The following is a 9540-nucleotide window of genomic DNA, read 5'->3' as shown; positions in this document are numbered from 1 at the left end:
CTAGGTCCACCTCATATACCATTTACCCACCACAGGTATCCTTTTTTAGGGGTGCCCAGGCAGCACCCCATGGCAAGACTTGCCCTAGGCTCGTCGTATACTCCAACTTGGTCGACACAACCCTCACCCTCCACACACCTGAGTCACACACGTAGCACTCTCCCCGTAGTCCAGATAACACCAGTTTCCACCACGCATTAATGTAGTATAAGCATAGTAGAAGTATAAGCATTGAAATATAGCAATAAGCGTGTGTCTAGCCTAATAGCAGGGTATGCAAGGGTAAGGTTGCGTCAAGGTAAAGGCCATCAAGTAAGCATACTACCATGCAAGTCCTAACATGGTATGATTATAACAGTAAAGTAAAGCAATAGTAGTTCTATATTTGCCATGCGTACTAGGTGCTACGAGATTTGGGTGGGATGTGGCACCTTCAGTGTAGTCGTCTCCGTTCTCCTCACGGTACTCACGGTCCTCGTCCGTCAGGTTCTCCTCCGAGTCTACAACGTTTGCATTATAGTCGCGTTAGCGACGTCTATAGAATAGCATAAAGAAGCAATGAAAATTCAAAAGAGCCAAATACACTCAAACATGGGTTCATTGCGTAAAGCTCAATTTTAGATGAATTTTGGTCCTAGTTTTGTATTTTCCGAGGTCGTATGAATTAGTTATGAATTTTCGAAGTTTAATTCATCTCTGAAAATGGAAAAAGGTTGAATTACTCCTGGGCTGACATGTGTCATGCTATGACTGGTCCACGTGGCATGCTGACGTTAGCATGACATCATAAGAGCTAAAACTGCGGCTGACAGGTGGTTCCCGCTGACGTCATCGCGACATCAGCATGATGTCATCAACGTCATCAATTCCGACAGGTGGGGCTAGGGCTCCTAGGTCGCTGACATGTGGGTTTGATCAAAGCCAACATTGACCGGTCATTGGTCAATACAGTCCAGGCCCATACTAGGCTGGTTGGGCCTGGATACGGGCTAGGCTTTGGCCCGCCACGTGGCGCGCGCTGGTGCGGCCATGTCGTATTTCTAGGCCACTAACGGGCCGTGGTCCACGGGTGCAGGTGAGGCGCGGTTCATGGTGAACCCGCCTACGTTGGTCCATAGACCGCAGGGCCGGTCTATGAAGGACTTGGTCCACTAACTCCTTCCCAAGGTTTGTGCACAACGTGGTCGTGGTCAGCGCTGCTCGGCGGAGCCGCTCGGGACGTGGTCGGCGAGGTCGTGGTCGGAGCTGCTTGGCGAAGCTGCTCGGGACATGGTCGACGAGGTTGTGGTCAGAGCTACTCGGCGAAGCTGCTCGGGACATGGTCGACGCGATCATGGTCGGCGCGATCATGGTCGGCACGGTTGTGGTCGGCGCGGTCGTGGTCGGCACGATCATCGAGGGGAAATTCCCCTGCTCTTCCCCAACGGGGCTCCCACTGGCGGTGAGGTCACTGGCGAGCCTTTCGGGCGGTACTAGTGTGCGATTAAGGTAGGCAAAGGCGTCGCCAAGCCTTGGCGAGTGCGGTGGTTGGGTCAAGGCGACGGCTAGGGCTTCCTAGGGCTCTGGCCACAGTGATCGACGGCGTGGGTTTGTCGACGTGCATGGACAGGGCTATAGTGGTAGCGAGAACCTAGTTAGAGGAGCGTGTGAGCTCCACAGTGCTTCTACGGCCATGGTGGGCGTGTTGGAGGAGCTCCTGGTGCTCCTAGTGGTACCGACCACGGTGGTGGGGGCAAAACAGAGGCGGTGACGCTCCGACGAGGTGCGGTGCGGCAACGCAGGGCTCTGGTGGGCTCCTTCCTCGGCTAAGGTGAGCGCAGTGTGTCTCTCGCCATGGCGGAACCAATCGAGGTGTCAACATTGCCTTTACCACGACATAGAAGACGCGGTGGTCTTGCCATGGTTGTGCTCTTGGCCATGGTGAGCGTGTCCGTGCATGTGCGCTCCTGCTCCAATGTATAACATCATGGCTAGGGTCCTCCTTTTGGCTGATGGCAGCGCGCATGGCGCGTCCTGGGTCTTGGCAAGCGTGGCCATGGTGGTCTCCCTAGCTAACCAGTTGGGCTAGGCCGGAGCTCAAAGCTTCAGCAAGGTTTCGATCATGGCGATGCATGTTCCATTTGGCTAGGGAGGTGGTCTCAGCAAGATGGCTCACCGCAGGGTTCATGGTGGTAGGATGGTGGTGTAGTGGCAAGGCGAGGCCGTGATGAGGCGATGCAGTGCCGTGCCGAGCAGCTATGTCGCTATAGCTGATCGGGGCGGTGCTCCTGGCTCCAGCGAGGTCCTCCCCACAGCGGCTTCCTTCTCCTCCTTGCTTCTCCCTTCTCCCTCTCTCTCGGTTTGACATTGTGTGGTGATGTGCCACCAACGGCGGCGGTGAACGGGCTGAGGGTTAGGGCTCATGGATGTTGGCTTTTATAGCCGAGCTCCAAGGGCTCTAATGGCGGACGGCGATCGGGCGGGGTGATACGTGCAACGCATCTGATGGCCCTCGTGCGGTAGCGTAGGCGTGGCGCAAGGGGAACAAGGTCATGCGATTTGCGTGACCCTGGGCCCGTGCCTGCCACACTGGTCGGCTTCCAGTCGCGCGGGGAGAATGCGTGGGCGAGGGGAAGAAGATGCTACTGTGCTGACAAGTGGGGTCGGGTCGTCAGGCGCTTGGTGTGATGTGGCTGCGCGCGGCACGTGATGGCTGACGAGCAGGGTCGGCTTGTCAGCGGTTGTGCGCGTGGAAGGGCAGGCGAGGCTCGGCTGGGCTGGCTAGCTTGGGCCGAGCTACTAGCTACGAGGCCCTCTCTCTTCATCTCTCTTTTTCCTTTTCTTTTGTTCTCTGTTTGTTGGCTCAAGGCATTTGCTCATCAAAGGATTAATTAGCAAGCTTAATAGTTGTTTGGTGATTTTTAATTGGCATAACATAAGGCAAAAGAGGAATCCAACTCACAAGTGGTATTAATATGCATGCAAGGTTCATTTATTTAGGGAACTTATTCACATGTTTATGCCAAGAGTTATGCCATGCTTATGTGTTGACTTAGGTTGGGGTTAGACCTAATGCATCTCTTAGGTTGGATTTCTATACTTGACACTCATCAACATTGCATGGGGTTACAACAAAAATTTTGTAGTTGTGATTTTTAGTGTGTGGATTTTTGGGTTGTTACAGTCCTACCCCCTTAAAAGAATCTCGTCCCCGAGATTAAAGTGTAATGTACTCTTCAAAGAGGTAAGGGTATTGTAGCCGGAGGTCAGACTCTTTCTCCCATGTTGCCTCTCTCTCTGTGTGGTTGCTCCATTGGATCTTGCATATAGGAATAGTCTTGCTTCGGGTCTCTTTGGTATCTCTGCCCAGAATACTGATAGGATGTTCTTTATACTCAAGTGTATCTTGAATGTCAAGTGTACCAGTCGGGATTACTTCATAGGGCACTCTCAAACACTTGCGTAGTTGTGAGACATGGAATACGGGATGTACACCCATCAATTCCTTGGGTAGCTCAAGTTTGTAGGTGAGCTTTCCAATCCTTTTGCAAATCTTGTATGGGCCAACAAATCTAGGGGCAAGCTTTCCTTTCACATGGAATCTGACAGTTCCATGTAGCAGGGATACCTTGAGATAGATGAAGTCTCCCACATTGAACTCAAGTTCTCTTCTTCTTTTGTCAGCATAGCTCTTGTATCGACTCTGGGCAATTCTCAAATTCTCCTTCACTTGAGCAACTCCTTCTTCAACATCTTGAATCTTAGCGGAGTCAAAGAACGATCTTTCTCCTGGTTGGGACCACATCAAAGGTGTCTTACAAAGTCTGCCATATAGAGCTTCAAATGGTGACATCTTGATACTGGCTTGGTAGCTGTTGTTGTAAGAGAACTCAGCATAGGGTAGGCATTTCTCCCAATCAGAGCCATAACTCAGTACACTGGCGTGAAGCATATCTTCTAAGATCTGATTTACTTGTTCTGTCTGTCCATCTATCTGTGGGTGATAAGCGGCACTAAAATCAAGTTTGGTTCTAATGGACTTGTGTAGAGCTTCCCAGAATCGGGACACAAACTGAGGACCACGATCAGATACAATACTAGAGGGAGCTCCATGCAGTCTGAGAATATGCTCAACATATAGATCTGCTAATCTTTCGGCATTGGTCTTGGTCTTAACTGGTACAAAGTGAGCAATCTTGGTCAAGCGATCAACAATCACCCAGATGGAATCGTTGCCTTTCTGTGAACAGGGCAATCCAACTATGAAATCCATGGATATGCTCTCCCATTTCCACTCGGGAATGTCAAGAGGCTTTAGCAATCCTGCAGGCCTTTGATGTTCAACCTTGACTCTATTGCAGGTGTCACAACGTGCCACATGTCCTGCAATGTCTGTCTTCATGCCCTTCCACCAGAAGTGTTTCTTCAAGTCTTGGTACATCTTTGAACCTCCAGGGTGAATACAGTACTTGGAATCGTGAGCTTCTGACAGAATTTCCTCTTGTAGTGCTGGGTTGGATGGAACACAGATTATATTCTTCAACTAGATGGTTCCTTGTTCATCTTCTTGGTGGTTGGTCTTGTAGCCTAGTTTCATCAGACCACGGAGATATTTGATCTCTTCACAACTTTTCTGAGCTTGACAGATACGATCTGTGGGATCATACTGTATGCGGAGCTCATTCAACAAGCCATGCGGTAGTATCTCAAGTTGGAAATCGGCAATCTCTTCCTTGAGCTCAGGTGGTACAGATTCAGTGATCAAAGTGTGACAGTAACTCTTGCGACTGAGAGCATATGCGACTACGTTAGCTTTTCCTAGATGATAGTGAATTTCTAGGTCATAATCTTTGATCAACTCTAGCCATCGGCGTTGCCTCATATTTAAATCTTCTTAAGTGAAAAAGTACTTCAAGCTCTTGTGATCGGTGTAGATATCACACTTGTTGCCTATCAAGTAGTGTCTCTAGATCTTCAAGGCATGCACAACTACTGCTAACTCAAGATCATGAGTTGGGTAACGGTTCTCGTGTTCTTTCAACTATCGAGAAGCATATGCTATCACTCTTCCACCTTGCATCAGTACACAACCAAGTCCTTGACGGGATGCATCACAATAGACTACGAAATCTTTACTGATATCAGGCAATGCTAGCACAGGAGTTGTGGTAAGCTTCTGTTTCAATTCCTGGAAGCCTTGTTCGCACTTGGGCATCCATTCAAACTCCTTAGTCTTCTTCAGAAGGTTGGTCATTGGATGGGCTATCTTGGAGAAGTTTTCGATGAATCAGCGATAATACCCAGCCAATCCCAAGAAACTTTTGATTTCTATCACATTACGGGGTTGATCCCACTCTTTCACAACTTCAATCTTGGCCGGGTCAACTATGACACCTTCAGCTGATAATACATGGCCCAAGAAGGCAACTTCCTGTAGCCAAAATTCACATTTGCTAAACTTTGCGTAGAGCTGATGTTGGGCTAGTTTCTCAAGCACCATTCTTAGATGATGTTCATGTTCTTCAGCGGTGGATGAATAGACAAGGATGTCATCAATGAATACCACCACTAACTTATCTAGTTCATCCATGAAAACCTTATTCATCATGTTCATGAAGTATGCGGGAGCATTCGTGAGTCCAAAGGATACCACCATGAACTCAAACTGCCCATACCTAGTCACGAAAGCTGTCTTCGGGATGTCACTCTCTCGAATCTTCATCTGATGATAGCTAGATCTGAGATCAATCTTGGAGAAATACTTGGCACCTCGAAGCTGATCAAGCAGATCATTGATTCTCGGCAGAGGGTACTTGTTCTTGATGGTAACTGCGTTCAAGTTCCGGTAATCAATGCACATTCTCATTGAGCCATCCTTCTTCTTTACAAATAGAACCGAGGATCCCTAGGGTGAGGCACTGGGTCTGATATATCCCTTCGAGATGAGCTCATCAAGCTATTTCTTGAGCTCGGCCAGTTCATCAACTGACATGCGATAGGGTCTCTTGGCAATGGGTCCTATTCTCGGCAACAGATCAATGATGAACTCTACATCACGGTCTGGTGGCATACCCGATAATTCTTCAAGGAATACATCGGGATAGTCTCTGACCACAGGCACATCATGAACTGTCTTCTCCTCTTTCTGTGATTCTGAACTGGCTTTAAGGGCACATAGGATAGAGGTGGACTTTCCAGACTGGGGTTCACATCTAATGACTTGGCCTGATGGGCGGGTCACTTGGACATATCTAGGTGAATATGATATGATACCTCGGTGAAGGGTTAACCAATCCATACCTAAGATGACATCTAGGTTGGTGGAAGGTAACAGGGTTAGGTTGGCTTTAAAGATAAGACCCTTAATGGTAAGACTCACTCCCTTACAGATGTGGGTGCACTTTAGGTCTCCTAAAGGTGAGCTAGTGATGATAGGCTTTTCACGTGGGGTTATAGGCAGGTCATGTTCTCGTGCAAATTTGGATGATATGTAAGAACAAGTTGCTCTAGAGTCAAATAGAACTGATGCAGTATTGCCATTAACTAAAAGCATACCGTACACCATGTTAGGGGTAGTCTATGCTTCCTCGGCGTCCAGGTGGTTGAGACGTCCACGGGTAGCAGATCCCTTGAACTGAGACTTCTAAGCAGCTGAGTTCTAAGGGCATTCAGCGGCTTTGTGACCTGGTTGGCCACAAGCAAAGCAGGTGAAAGGCGTACCGCCTATAGGGGTTGGCGCGGGTGCCTTCCAGCTTCCAGTGCTTGGTGCGGAGCGGTTCTGTGCTGGGCGTTCATTCGCTGAGCGGGGACGGTTGAAATGGTCCTGAGCATAATGGTCCTGGGTGTAACGATCCTAAGCAGGGCGGGAGTATTTGGCGGTGTAGCCTCCACTACCCCTACTCAATCTAGGGTTGTCATCCCTGTTGTGGCGAGAGCGTTCCCTAGAGGGTGCATCTCTGCGGAACCTCTTGCGACCACGGCCACGGAGAGACTCCTTAGGCTTACGCTTCCTCTCCCTATACTCTTCTCTAGCTTTAGCATGATCCTTCTCAATCTAGATGCAGCGATCCACCAGAGCACGCAATGTGTTACTCTCAATACCGCCAAACTTCAGCTTGATGTGCGGGTTAAGTCCCTTGTGGTAATAGTATAGCTTCTCCTTCTTAGAGTTCACAACATAGGAAGGTGCATAGCACAGAAGATTGGTGAAACGAGTAGTGTACTCAGTCACCCTATCCTTTCCCATCTTGATGTTGCAGAACTCCTCAGCTTTGGCCTCCATGATACCCTTGGGAATGTGATACTCAGTGAATGCTTCGGCGAACTCATCCCACGAGATGTTGGTAGGGTCCTCATGGGAATCACTAAAACTATCCCACCAGGCGCGTGCTGCACCTGTGAGCTGGTGTGCGGCTGCTCCAACACACTCATCGTTGGTGAAAGTAGTGAGGTCAAGCTTCTTCTCCATCTCCTTGAGCCAGTCATCGGCTACAAGCGGGTCAGGGTCGGTGCCATCATAGGTAGGTGGCCTTAGCTTCAAGAATCCTTCCAGCTTCCTTTGGAAGTCGTTCTACTGACCTCCCTGGCGACGGTTTGCTCCTTCAACAAGGGCTACAAGAAGCTGGGTCTGTTGTGCCATCACTTCTGCCAGGTTTGGTGGTGGTGGTGGAGGAAGGTTATCCTTAGGCGGTGGGGTATTCTCCAGGTCGAAGGGTATCCCTCCACGTCCATGGCCATGGCCACAGCCACGGTTGTTGCCACCACATCCCCCATTTGGTTCGACTAGTTCGGGGGTGGGCGCACGTCCACGGTTCATTAGGCGATTAGATTGGCGGTTCAGCATCTGCAACACGGATCATAGAGAATTTAGTGTGTGTGCCATAAGTGCTTATAATTCAATATGATTACATGATTTTGACGATTTAAAGAAAAACATTTATACTATCCAACACTCATTACAAAGAAGCAATAAGATTCATAAGATGCAATAAGATCCAAAACATTCATTACATGGGTTTTATTACATAGCATCATCTCCAGTAGCTACACTTAAAGACGTGCGAGAATCATACTACGCATAATGTCTCATAATACATCTCATAAGGGGTACGTCATGGGGTACAACTTACAGAATGTACTGACATGACTCATGACCACGCAGGGTCATCTACTCTAACTCATACACCGCAGCTAGGATATGACTGTTCTCAATCTCGATCTCCTCATCAGACTTGTGAAGTCGGGACACGTACTTCAAGGCCTCGGCGAGCTCCTCAGTAGGCTTGGCTCCAGGTAGAGTAGGGCAGGCGTCTAGGTTAAGGTGAGTCGGGGCTAACTTGAACTCCTCTACCCTAGGCTTCATCCTGTTATGAATCTCCTTGGACAGTTGATCCCACATACCCTTCAACTCCCTGAGGCGCTTCCTGTCAGACTTCTGCCAAGCCTGCCATGTCCTCTTACACTTTTCCTATAGGTAGTCGGTCTGCCTGAGTGCCTCGATCAGGTGACCCTGGTTGCGAACGGCCTTCTTCCTGAACTCCTCTAGCTCCTGGGTCATGGTCTTGTTCCGAGATTGGATCTTTAGCATATCAATCCCCTTGGATCTCTCTCTATCTCCTCTGCGGTTGAACTCGGCCTTCTTGTCGTCCAAATCTCTCTGCAACTCCAAGACCTTGTTGTCGAGGTAGCAGTTCTTGTTGCCTAGGTCGGCTGCTTTGTCCTGTAAGTCAGCGACCTTGGCTCTGTGGACTTCTTCATGACTGTTGAGCTCATCCTGTAGCTTGGCAACTGTCTCCAGTAGACTAGCTCGCTCCTGTGCTCCCTATGAGTCTCGCTCCTGGTACTCCCACTGAAGGGCCTAGTCCTGACGTCTCCTCTGCTCCAGCTAGGTCACGTACCTGTCCTGCTCTAGTAGGTGGATAGCTAAGACACGAAGGCATCTATCCTCCTCGGCAAGGATAACCCTACCGGCTGTGAAACTCTGCTCACTGGGGGTAAGGCTAAGGTCGAGGGCCTGGGGATGTAGATGGAACTCTGTTGTCTTCAGGTGCTCGTAGTGGTCCCTCATCACTCTGCGAAGTGCCTTGTGTGAGATAACTCGCAGTCCCTCCTCGACTGTGTCCTCTATAGTCAACTCGGTGAAAGCTGGGACATAAGGTATGGTAGTGCTAGCTGGGAACTCAACTGAGGCGACAATTGGTCCTTCGATTCCTCCTTCCTGAGCTGGCTTCCCGGTGTAGGTGACCTTGACAAGCTCGTCAGGGACACCTAACATGATGAGAACTCGGCAGAGGGTCTGTGCAAAACCCCCAAGCTCACGTAGGTTGAAGGTAAGCTTGGCGTGGTCTAGGGGTAGCGGTCCTAGAGGCGGCCAGTCAACGTTCGTTGCCATCTGCATGTTTTTAAGGAACGGGTGTTAGTAGGTCAATAATAGGTAAGCCTTGCATAAAAGTAAATGCAGGGTTGGTATATAACCGAAAGAAGGGTTGTTCATGTCCTATTCTATCGTCCATTTCTAAGGGTTTCGTCCTAAGGTCAAGTATGGCTCTGATACCAACTGAA

This window comes from Miscanthus floridulus, chromosome 8, assembly GCF_019320115.1.
Source record: "Miscanthus floridulus cultivar M001 chromosome 8, ASM1932011v1, whole genome shotgun sequence".
NCBI classification, from domain to species: domain Eukaryota; kingdom Viridiplantae; phylum Streptophyta; class Magnoliopsida; order Poales; family Poaceae; genus Miscanthus; species Miscanthus floridulus.
Note: the sequence above shows the minus strand (reverse complement) of the source record.